The sequence below is a fragment of the Asparagus officinalis genome, chromosome 8, assembly GCF_001876935.1.
Source record: "Asparagus officinalis chromosome 8, Aspof.V1, whole genome shotgun sequence".
Classification (NCBI taxonomy): Eukaryota; Viridiplantae; Streptophyta; class Magnoliopsida; order Asparagales; family Asparagaceae; genus Asparagus; species Asparagus officinalis.
This window is the reverse complement of record NC_033801.1, coordinates 120,044,169-120,055,596: the sequence shown is the minus strand read 5'-3', so window position 1 is coordinate 120,055,596 and position 11,428 is coordinate 120,044,169.

Sequence of the window (11,428 nt, the reverse complement as noted above, 5' to 3'; positions counted from 1 at the left end):
TATATATATATATATATATATATACACACACACACACACGTCTTATACTATTGATAAATCAAAATGATCTTTGTTTTCCAAAACCATAATTCATGTTTCTCATGTGTTTTATAGTCTTGGTTTGAACTATGTTGTTTTTGATTCATTTTGGTGTGTTTGTGTTTATGGGATCAATATAAAACACTCTTTTGATGATATTTATGTGTTTGAGCTTCCGGATCATCTATTTGTGGTTTATAATGTATTCCTTATATGGTTTGATCAAGTTTTACAAAGAATATTTCTTTTATTGATCAAACATTTTTTTTTTTTGATATATACTTTGTTTTGTATTTGCATATGAGAGGGTTATGTTTTAGCAACCTTGCCGGATTTATTGATCTTTCACTTCATGTCATGCTCACCGGGCATTCATATGGGTTGAAACAAGTTTTTTATTTTTGTTCTTATCGAAAATGAGTATATTGATCTTTTATGTATTTATCCAAAGCATATTAATTTTTTATCTTTATGGATAAAACTTATAAATTTTTCGACAACTTTTCTTTGTGATCATGAATATAGGAAAGATGTGTCCATTATCTACATTGATACAAAATATTTTTCTGAACATCTTTGTCTAATCTCTTTGCTTAGAATTTCTTTTTATTGGTTGAGCATGATCGTCATTTGAATCATGTATTTGCTCAATCATCTCATTTTTGTTAAAATGATACTTTATGCTCTTTTTGGTATCATTTTTATTTTTCATGAATAAGATTTTGGCTTTCATAAGTTTTCATGGACTTATACTTTGTTTTTACGTATTGAGACATCATTCTCATAATAATGTATTTATATATGTTCTCAATCAATCATAAGTTTAAAACAACTTATAAATTTTATTTTGGATTTATTGAAAAATCATTTGATTCTTGATTTTTAATTTTTAATCATTGATTTTTTTTTGTTTTATGGATATATATACCCTATGGATATATATCTATGTTTTAGACTCTTGTGACACTTTGTATTAATGATACACATATGAGTGTTCACTTGGTCTTGTATGTGCGTGGTGTTTAGCATACCTTTATCTATGCTTGCTCACATATGCTTGCCATGTTCATAATAACATATTTTCTATATGGCTTTTTGATAGGGGAAGCTTTCGCTCTCTTATTATTTTATTTTCCTATTTTTGATTTTGCCAAAAGGGGAGAAACAAGTGGATTGTGTGAGTATATTTTAAGAGTATTGTGCTTATTGTATATTTTATATACTCTTTGTATAGATTTTTTGTCATCATCAAAAAATGGGAGATTGTTAGGTCTCATGTTATGAGCCTACATTTTCTAATCTTGTTTTGATTATCACAAACAATTCCTAACAATGTATATTGAGTGTTTGTATTTATTTTGTTAAGTAATCTACACAAATATCCAAGTTGGAGGTTGGATGGATTGCACCACAACGATCATATCAAATGGAGGTTGGCGGATTGTGGTATGAAGCTATGCATTCATCAAGATCCAAGTTCAATCTTCATCCGCAAGTGTACCAAGACAAGTATATTGAAGATCTATCAAGTTTTGGTATAGTAGTTGTTTTGTAGCGTATATTGTGTGAATATATTTCAAGCTCAATATATATATACACACACAATTTTGATTTTATTACAAAATGAGTTTATTTGAGAAAACAATGCAATATTGGTTTATTAATCTTGTTTACATTACATTCATGTTTTACAACGTTTATAAAAACATTTCATAAGATTTCCACATGTTCTTACATGTCAAACTTCATTTTCAAGATTCAACAAAAACATGTATTATGCATATTTTTGATAAACGTTGAGTTTTCACAAATATAAGGACCTTTTTGCAAAATTCCTTTTCAAACATGTTTGTCAAAATGTTTATAAACTGTTTACAAAGTTTCATATTTTTTGGAATTTATTTACTATTTTTTACAAAGCCGAGAAACTCAATTTTAAAATCTATTCAGACTGATAACCTGTTATCAGTCGACTAGTCAGTCGACTGATAAAATCAGTCGACCGATCAGTCGAATAATGAAAGTGCCTGCAATTGCCATTTTCTCTCTGTTTCATTTTGGTCGACTGACCAGTCGACTGATGATCCATCAGTCGACTGATGATCCATCAGTCAACTGATAAAGGTCATTAGTCGACTGTAAGCTGCTGATTGCTTGTAACGGTCAGCTCATCAGTTGACTGATGAAACCCGTGAGTCGAGTGATAGCTAGTTTTCTGTAATTTCCAGATTTTTATTTTTTGAGCTGTTTTGTCTTTTTCTCTGGGTTTTGGCTGATGTCTTGAGTGCCTATAAATACCCCAGTGCATTCAACTCTTAAAGGTAATGAAGAAAAATTGTTTAATCAAGTTTTGAAAGAGTTTAGTTTGGGTTTAAGCATTGTTTTTAAGTTTGTTTCAAAAGGGGAGTTTTCACAAGGAGGAAGCTTTTGATTTTAACTGAGGAATTCATCCTCATCATCTATCTACAGCTCCTTATGTTTATAGAGAAGATTTCTAACTCTTTTATCTAGCTTATTTATCTTTTAATTTTCATATTCATATCTTAGCTAGTTTTATTTGAGTTAGAATTTTATTATTCTCATTTATCACTCACACCTCAATTGAGCTTTAATATTATTCATACAATATATTGTTGGGTTGTGATGAGTGATTTAGTGAGAGTGAGCTTCATAGTGTTCTCATTCATTGTTAGAGAACAAATCTTGTATTTGAGCCTTATTGTGAGTGTTCACCTTGTAATACACATTTACACCAAGAGGAGTGTGTGGTGAGGACGTAGTCGATACCAAGAGGAGTGGCATCGGTAGTAAAGCCTAGAGAGAGGTAGTAAAGCCGAGCACTTGAGGGAGGCGATACGTGAAGATCAACACTTGAGGTTGTAGTTTGTGTATGTACATTGTGAGAGATTTGTAGAGTTTTCAGTGAGCTAGAAAACCAAGTGTGTAGAGAAGTTCCGGCTTCCAAACCAGTTGTGTCGATAGTGGAGTTCTCCCCGGGAGTAGGGAGCGATACGTAGGATGGAAGGTCCGAACTCCGTGATCATACTGTTGTGTTTAGTTTGCTCTTTGTGTCCACTATTTGTTTATATTGTTTCTTATTTATTTTCCCCTTTGCATATATATCCTTACATATATCTTATTGAATATCATCTTTGTTAGGATATATTTGTTAATTAATTTTAATTAGCATTAATATCTAATAAGATTAGCAATAACCCTATTGACACCCCCCCCCTCTAGGGTGCTTTCATAATATTGACCATGGAAAGTTTTTTCTGAACTCGTGTTTTTAAAAGGAGTACTAGGTTTTATACACGTGCAATGCATGTGGTTATATACCATGATCAATTATTTTTGGCTTATTTCTTAACTAAAATTTGTTCATCGGTTCCACTTTAATAGTTTATGCTTACTTTTATCTCTGAACTTTAACATTACGATTATTTATTTTCTTTGATGTTTGTTTAAATAGATTAAAGCTAATTTAAATTTTCATGTTGATATTTGAATTGAAAGAAATAGATATAATCTGAAGCTAATTTGAATTTTTATATTATTTTGTGACGCCCCTGGTTTTATTATTGTTGTAGTCCAAGATAAAACCAAGAATGTCAAACCTGTCATGCACTACACCGTGCAATAACACGTTTTACCATCATAATTACTATCTATCTAGTAGAATCAACAACAGACGTAGGTACAAAACAGGCAAGAGGGAATATACAAAAGAAATTCTAGACAATAGATATTCTAAAGAAAAATCATCACCACAGATATAAATGGATAAATCTCTGAGAAGAAAACATCTGAACTAATACAACTGTCTCACAATGGGAATTCAAATGAAATGACATTAAGGTACATCGCATTTACAAAACTAAAATGATAACTCAAATTTTCATAAACACATCCACTGTGGAGTTCTGACATAACTACTAGTAATATCGATAAATAACTACTAGAGTAGCTCCATCAACCTACGGCTCTTCGTGCACTTAGCTCGTTACCTGAAAGGGTGGAAACAATGAGCGTCAAAGCACTATAGCGAGTAACATCTTAACCAACCCCAGGGAGAAGAGCTAGAAGGATAAGAAAATAGCTACTACTACATATAGATAAACAATCATCTACTCTAAAATAAAAGGAGGTTTGATATTTAGAAATTTACAACATGAGCATGGCACGTCGAAAGAAATAATCCAAATAAGGAAACCCTCATGTATATACCATATGTCTTAAATTGTAAATCCCTATATATCAAATCCAAAAGCTACAGTGTGGAGCAATAATGAAAGACAACTCCTCTAAATATCAAATCCAAACTACAATGTGGAAATATAACTTCATCTCCAATTATACTTTCAAAGACCTGTCATATGTCAATACGTAAATCTGTAATAGCTTAAAGTCCAACACGAGGACTGTAGTAGATTATAGTCCAACACGAGGACTTCAATAGCTTATAATTCAATACGAGAACTTCAATAGTTTATAGTCCAACACGAGGACTTCAGTAGCTTATAGTCCAACACGAGGACTTTAATAGATTATAGTCCAACACGAGGACTTCAATAGATTATAGTCCAACACGAGGACTTCAGTAGCTTATAGTCCAACACGAGGACTGCAATATGTAAATAATATTAAAACCACTATATTTACTGTTCACTCTAATATCCCGGTGAATAAATCTAAGACTCATGCTCGTAGTCAACTCATGTACACAAATCTCAGTGTATATCAATCCCATGCAACCTAGGTATCTCGCCAGCCACACAAACACATGTAACAACATACATATGCACAAAAGTGCCCAACGGTCGACCGCCGCCCACCATGATCGACCGTGCAGAGAGCAGAACACTTCTGCTTACCTGCACGCTCGGCGGTCGACCGTCACAGTCGACCACGCAGGAAACAGAAACTTCCTATTTCTGTTGCGCGCCTGGCGGTCGACCGCCACGGTCAACCGCGCAGGTACAGAAAACCTTCTGCAGGTTTTTCTGCTCTGAGGGTTTTGATTCAAAAACTTTTATATGAAAATATTGAACACTAAAAATCCTACATAGATAATATTCCTCAGCATTTAACATTTCTAAAGCATATGAAATAAAATCTATTCACTATAGATAAAACGAAAACATTCTTGGATACGTGTAAACATGTCGAAACATATAAAAACAAAGATTTTTCATTTAAAACTCTTGTTAGGAATAAATTTTAGATCTAGATATTCATTTAGAAAATTCGTTGGTGGATTTTTACAAACCAAAACTTGATCTTTATATCATATACTATAGAGATTCAACTTTATACACAAAATAGCATTTTAGGCTCAAATAAACCATGTAAAAACTCAAATAAAATTATTTAAAAAGTGGGTGTAGAGTTGGGCAAGATGAAACTCACCTGAGGGATGTTGATGAACTCCAAAAAACGTGTGAGAATGATCTCTCGATGCCAAACGTCGCAAATCTCGCCTTCTCCTCGCTTTTCGCCTCATGAAACTCTCCCGAGAACACAAGTTTAGGGCTAGGATTTGAGAGAGGAGGAGAGGGGCTGCTAGGGTTTAGAACACAGGAGAAAAGAGGTGTTTCTCATGTATAAACATGTGTATATATGTAAAACCCCGAATTTTTTTATAATGAAAATGTGTGAATTTATAGTAATAAATATTTCTTTTGTGATAAATAATCATATATATATAAGATGAATGTGTTTATCAGTGTTTGGGAACCCAACAGGTATTTCTATGTGAGAGAAATCAGATGGATAGTCCAGCAACAACAGGAACACTCTTCCTGTTGTGCGGTCGACCGCGGCGGTCGACCGCGCAGCAGACAGAGTCGTCTCCTGGGTTTGGATTTAAACGAGTGGTTTGGGTCTTAACGGGTTTCGGGTCGGGTTGTGGGAGTTGTATATATTCTAATCAACCCAAAAGAGCCTTTTTGCAGCTGAGATCTAAAACCCTAGCCCCCTTCTCTTTCCTCTCTAAACCCTAGCTCAGATCTGGCGATTTTGGGAAGTTCGAAGGATTTTTCAGTGGGATTTCGCAGGTCAGATCAAAGGAGGATCATCTTCAGGGCATTTGTCAGCACCTGAGGCGAGTATCATCTCGCCCAATCCCTCACCTATATTTTCTACGAATTTTCTTTTGATGTTTCATGAGTTTTGATAAGCCCAAAAGGTATTTTCGTATAAAAATTGAGTTCTCTATAATATGGATTGCAAGAATCAAAGGTTTCAGTTTATAAAAGTTCACAAATTTTCTGTTTTAGTAAAGATCTAGATCTGAAATTGCTTAAACAAGAGTTAAATACTGATTTACTGTTATTAAAACGTTTTTAATATGTTTCTCATGTATTTAGAATATTGGGGATGTAGTTTACATGCTTAAGATTCATTGTTCTTCTACTGTATGATTTTAGAGCCTTGAAATGTTTGTTATCATAGAGATCAAGAAATTTTATTTCAGGTTTTGAGCTGACAGAAACCCAGATTTGGGCTTTTGTCAGCTCTGCGGTCGACCGTGGCGGTCGACCGCTGGGTGCGCTGAAGTGATGCGGTGCAAAGCCGTTACGGTCGACCGTGATGCTCTGCGGTCGACCGCGATGCCGCAGCGGTCGACCGCCAGGCGCGTATCAGAGTGCGGTCGACCGGTGCGGTCGACCGCTGCACAGTCTGTTACAAAAATCCATGTTCTGTATGTTTTATTCATGTTCGAGGATTTTGCCTATTATTTGACTCTAGCTTTTAGTCTTACTATGTATCTATGCATGATAGATGACCTGAGGGTACCAATTGGGGATATACACACTGATTTGAGTGTGAATTGATATAAGTAGATTTCACTATGCATCTCAGCGATATTTTCACCATTTCACAGTCCTCGTGTTGGACTATAATCCATAGAAGTCCTCGTGTTGGACTATAATCCATTTCAGTCCTCGTGTTGGACATTTGCCACTAGAAGTCCTCGTGTTGGACTATAATCCATTTCAGTCCTCGTGTTGGACATTTGCCACTTATTCCATGAGTTTGGAAACCACAGTATATAGTCCCTGTATCGGACACATTTCCTAACCCTGCATATGACTTTCTCATAGGAGTTTATGACATGACATATATGTAGATTTTGACATGATATCCATGTAAGTAATAACATGATACTCATGTAGGCTATGTTATGGCACTGTAGTGATGCTCTGATATTTGTTGTATTTCTTTTATTTATGTTCCTGTACTAGAACCTCGGGTTTGGTGGTTAGGGGTTTACAATTTGAGATATAAGGTATATACATGAGGGTTTCCTTGTTTGGATTATTTCGCTCGACGTACCTATTCTCGTGTTGTAAATTTCTAAATACTAAAACCCTCTTTAGTGAGATTAATGATTTTTAGATCTATTACGTATTATCTGTATTTTCTTATACAACGAGCCATGTTCCCTTGGGGTTGGTTGTGATGTTACTCGCTAGCGCTTTGACGCTCGTTGTCCCTCCCCCTTTCAGGTAACGAGCCAGGAGCCGGGAGAGTCGCAGGTTGATGGCGATGTATTTTAGCTTCAGCCGTCTATTTAGTTATATATTTTCTTTTGGAGTTCCACAGTAGACTTTTGTTTAGACATTTGAGAGTCTTGTTCTAGAAGTTGTAAAGGCTGTGTGCCTTATTTCCTTTTTGTCAGATATTTGTATTTGAGACTTGTTGAGTATTCCAGTTTATCTACTCAGACCTTGACTATGTATTTCTGTATGTTGGATGATGAGATACTTATGTGATTATTATCATTTCATCAGTATTTCTTGTATTATCTTTTACTTGCTTTTGTACCTACACCTGTTGTTGACTCTACTAGATAGATGTTAATTGTGATGGTGAAACATGTTATTGCACGGTGTGGTGCAAGGCAGGTTTGACATTCTTGGTTTTACCTTGGACTGCAGCCTTGTGTGAACCCAGGGGCGTCACAATATATGACAACAAACCCAAAAAACTACAGTCCAAAACTTGAAACCCGAAATTGGAAAACCCAGACTGACTAGAAACATACTCTTCAGTATTTTAGCTATAACTTTCGCATCCGACTTCGGAATAAGGTGATTAAAGATTTGTTAGAAATCTGCTGAAGAGACCTACAACTTTGGTCTTTTACACTTTCTCAGATTCTAACGGTATAAGTATGTAAAATATAGAAACTCATAACTAGTTATTATTCTCAGATTTCTCTTTTGGTCTTTGTGCATGTTTTGCACATTTGCACTTATATATATATATATTGTTAGAAATCTGCTGAAGAGACCTACAACTTTGGTCTTTTACACTTTCTCAGATTCTAACGGTATAAGTATGTAAAATATAGAAACTCATAACTAGTTATTATTCTCAGATTTCTCTTTTGGTCTTTGTGCATGTTTTGCACATTTGCACTTATATATATATATTTACAAATATATATTGAATTGATCTCAAATAAAATATTATCATATTCAAACATCAAAATATATTATTCTTCACCATATAATATATTTATCATTATTTATCATAAAATATTCAAATTTTTAGGGTTTTACAAAATCATACTTAGCTAAGAAACGAGGTCATGTGTTCATAACCCAAATATACGATATGTGATATACTTAAGCTCAAACTGTGTGTGTAATCAATGAATAATAATAAAAATTAAACTCAATTAAATCTAGCTTAGTGATATGATAATCAAAAATATAGATCAGCTAGAGATTGAGTTTAGAAAACTTGTCCAAGAACAAGCAGGTGAATATCAAATTCATAGTCCAAAGTAGCGACATCGATCTACTTTGACACAACAAACCATGCCCTAGTGGTGACACTGATCCACTAGTGCGAGCTTGGGAGATATATCAACAGCCTTATCTGATTACATGAATAAAGACTTTCTCACCCCAACATCTCTTGTATTTCTAAGTCAACAACACACAAGCCTCTAGGTCTTATTCATGTCACACAGGTCACTAAAGTCATAAACTCCTAATGATTCTCAATCACAATAGGAAACAATCATTGAAACTAATCATGTGTAATAATATCATGGCATATCAGATAATCAAATTAAGAATTATAAATTATAAACAACGTCTACGTAATTCAGAAAATAATCTTTTTCTAAAATAATTTATTTATTTAAAATAATCATTTTACAAAGTAAATTGTTTTAGTTTATTTCTCATTATAATAATCCAAAATATTCTTTTTTTTTAATAAATTCCTTTAAATTATTTATAATTATTCTAAAATAATTCTTTTTCCAAAATAAATTCTTTTAAAAATATTTATCATTCTAAAATGATTTCCTTCCACAAAATAAATTCTTTAAAATATTATAATTATTCAAAAAATAATATTTATCACAAAATTATGATTTATTCAATATTATTTATCAAACCTATGCAGATAATTATTAACAGATCTAAAATTCTAATAAAATAATTGAAAAGGGTAAATCCGCATGTACGGCAAACATAAGACTTAAAACGAAACTAAACGAGAATTAGGATCTTGCCTTGGGAATATTGTCTACAATATCGTAGAGGGTAGTGGAGGTTGTCAGGTGGCTGTACGGGTCCCAACGCGTTCCGCGGCTCGTCGGAAAGTCAATTGTGTGATAGAATACAAAAAGGGAGGTGTTAGTAGCGATTAGCGATATTCAAAGCGATATTACGAGAGGTAGAAAATGAAACCAAGTAAAATGGAGATACAGTGTGATAGATAATATAAAGGGCTACATACCAGTGAAGACGATGGAGGAAACGGAGATCGGAGGTGGCCGAAAAACGCATACGAAGTCGGCACAGCGCTGCTGTTTTCTGCTCGCTACTGTGGTCGAGCGATATTTTGGACGTTACCGAGAGAGATAGAGTGTGATTTAGATTGTGATTTAGTTTGTGATACAAATTAGAGGTGATAGGCAACATGTAGGGCTACTTACCAGAGAAGAAATCGGTGGAAACGAAGATCAGAGGTGATCAGAAAGTGCGTGTGAAGTCGGCACAAGGATGTAATTTTCTGCTCACTGTTCAATCGTTGTTCGGGCTCGTTCCTCACTATTCGGAGTCTTCCCTTGCTATCCGGGCTTGCCTAAGGTAGGAGGTGGTTGCCGGGAATGTCAGGGTGTCTCGGTGGGCTCCGATTGGGCTATACGAGGATCCGGCGGGGTTGCTCGGTCAAGGAGGGGAGAGAGGAAGTGGAGGCGATGGTGGTGGCATCGAGTGTAAGAGGGGCTGGAGGACTGGACGCTAGCGATGTGAGTTCGAGAACATGAGAGAGAGAAAGAGAAAAAGATGAGAGAGAAAATGAAGATGGTGGGCGGCTGGGTTCGTGAAACATGAAGAAGGAAACGAAAAAAGAAAAAGAAAAAGAAAAAAATAAATATATAGGGTTAGGTTTAGGTACTTAACGAAAATTAATTAAAAATAAATAATTACTTATATTTAAAAAATCAAATAATTATGGATAAATATCTACAAATTAAAACGTAGTATTTGTACTAATACAATGGTTGATACGCAATAATTATAATAATACTAAAAATTGTATAATTAAAATGATAATAATTAATAAAAAATATATTTACTTATATTTAAAGCCAAATAATTATAGGATATTTATCTACATAATAAAGCGTACCAGTTGTGCTAATACAACAATTGATACACAATAGTAGAAATAATACAACTAATTGCATAATTAAACAAGAATAGTTAATAAAAAAATATAATTATTATATTTAAAAACAAATAATTATGGAAGAATTATCTACACAATAAAACGTACCAGTTGTACTAATACAACGGTTGATACACAATAATTATAATAATACTAAAATTTGTATAATTAAAATGATAATAATTAATAAAAAATATATTTACTTATATTTAAAGCCAAATAATTATACGATATTTATCTACATAATAAAACGTACCAGTTGTACTAATACAACAATTGATACACAATAGTAGAAATAATACAACTAATTGCACAATTAAACAAGAATAGTTAATAAAAAATATAATTATTATATTTAAAAACAAATAATTATGGAAGAATTATCTACACAATAAAACGTACCAGTTGTACTAATACAACGGTTGATACGCAATAAATATAATAATAAAATGAACGAGTTGTACTAATACAACCGTTAATATGCAATAGTATAAATAATACAATAAATTATATAAATAATAAGTAATTAATAATACAATGTATTATATGAAATAATACGTAATAATAATAATAATACAATATATTATTTAAAATGATACGGAATAATATCGATAACACAACGGATAAATTTTAGAAATTTTTACTACACTAAATAAATTTATAAATATCTAAATCATTTAAATAAATA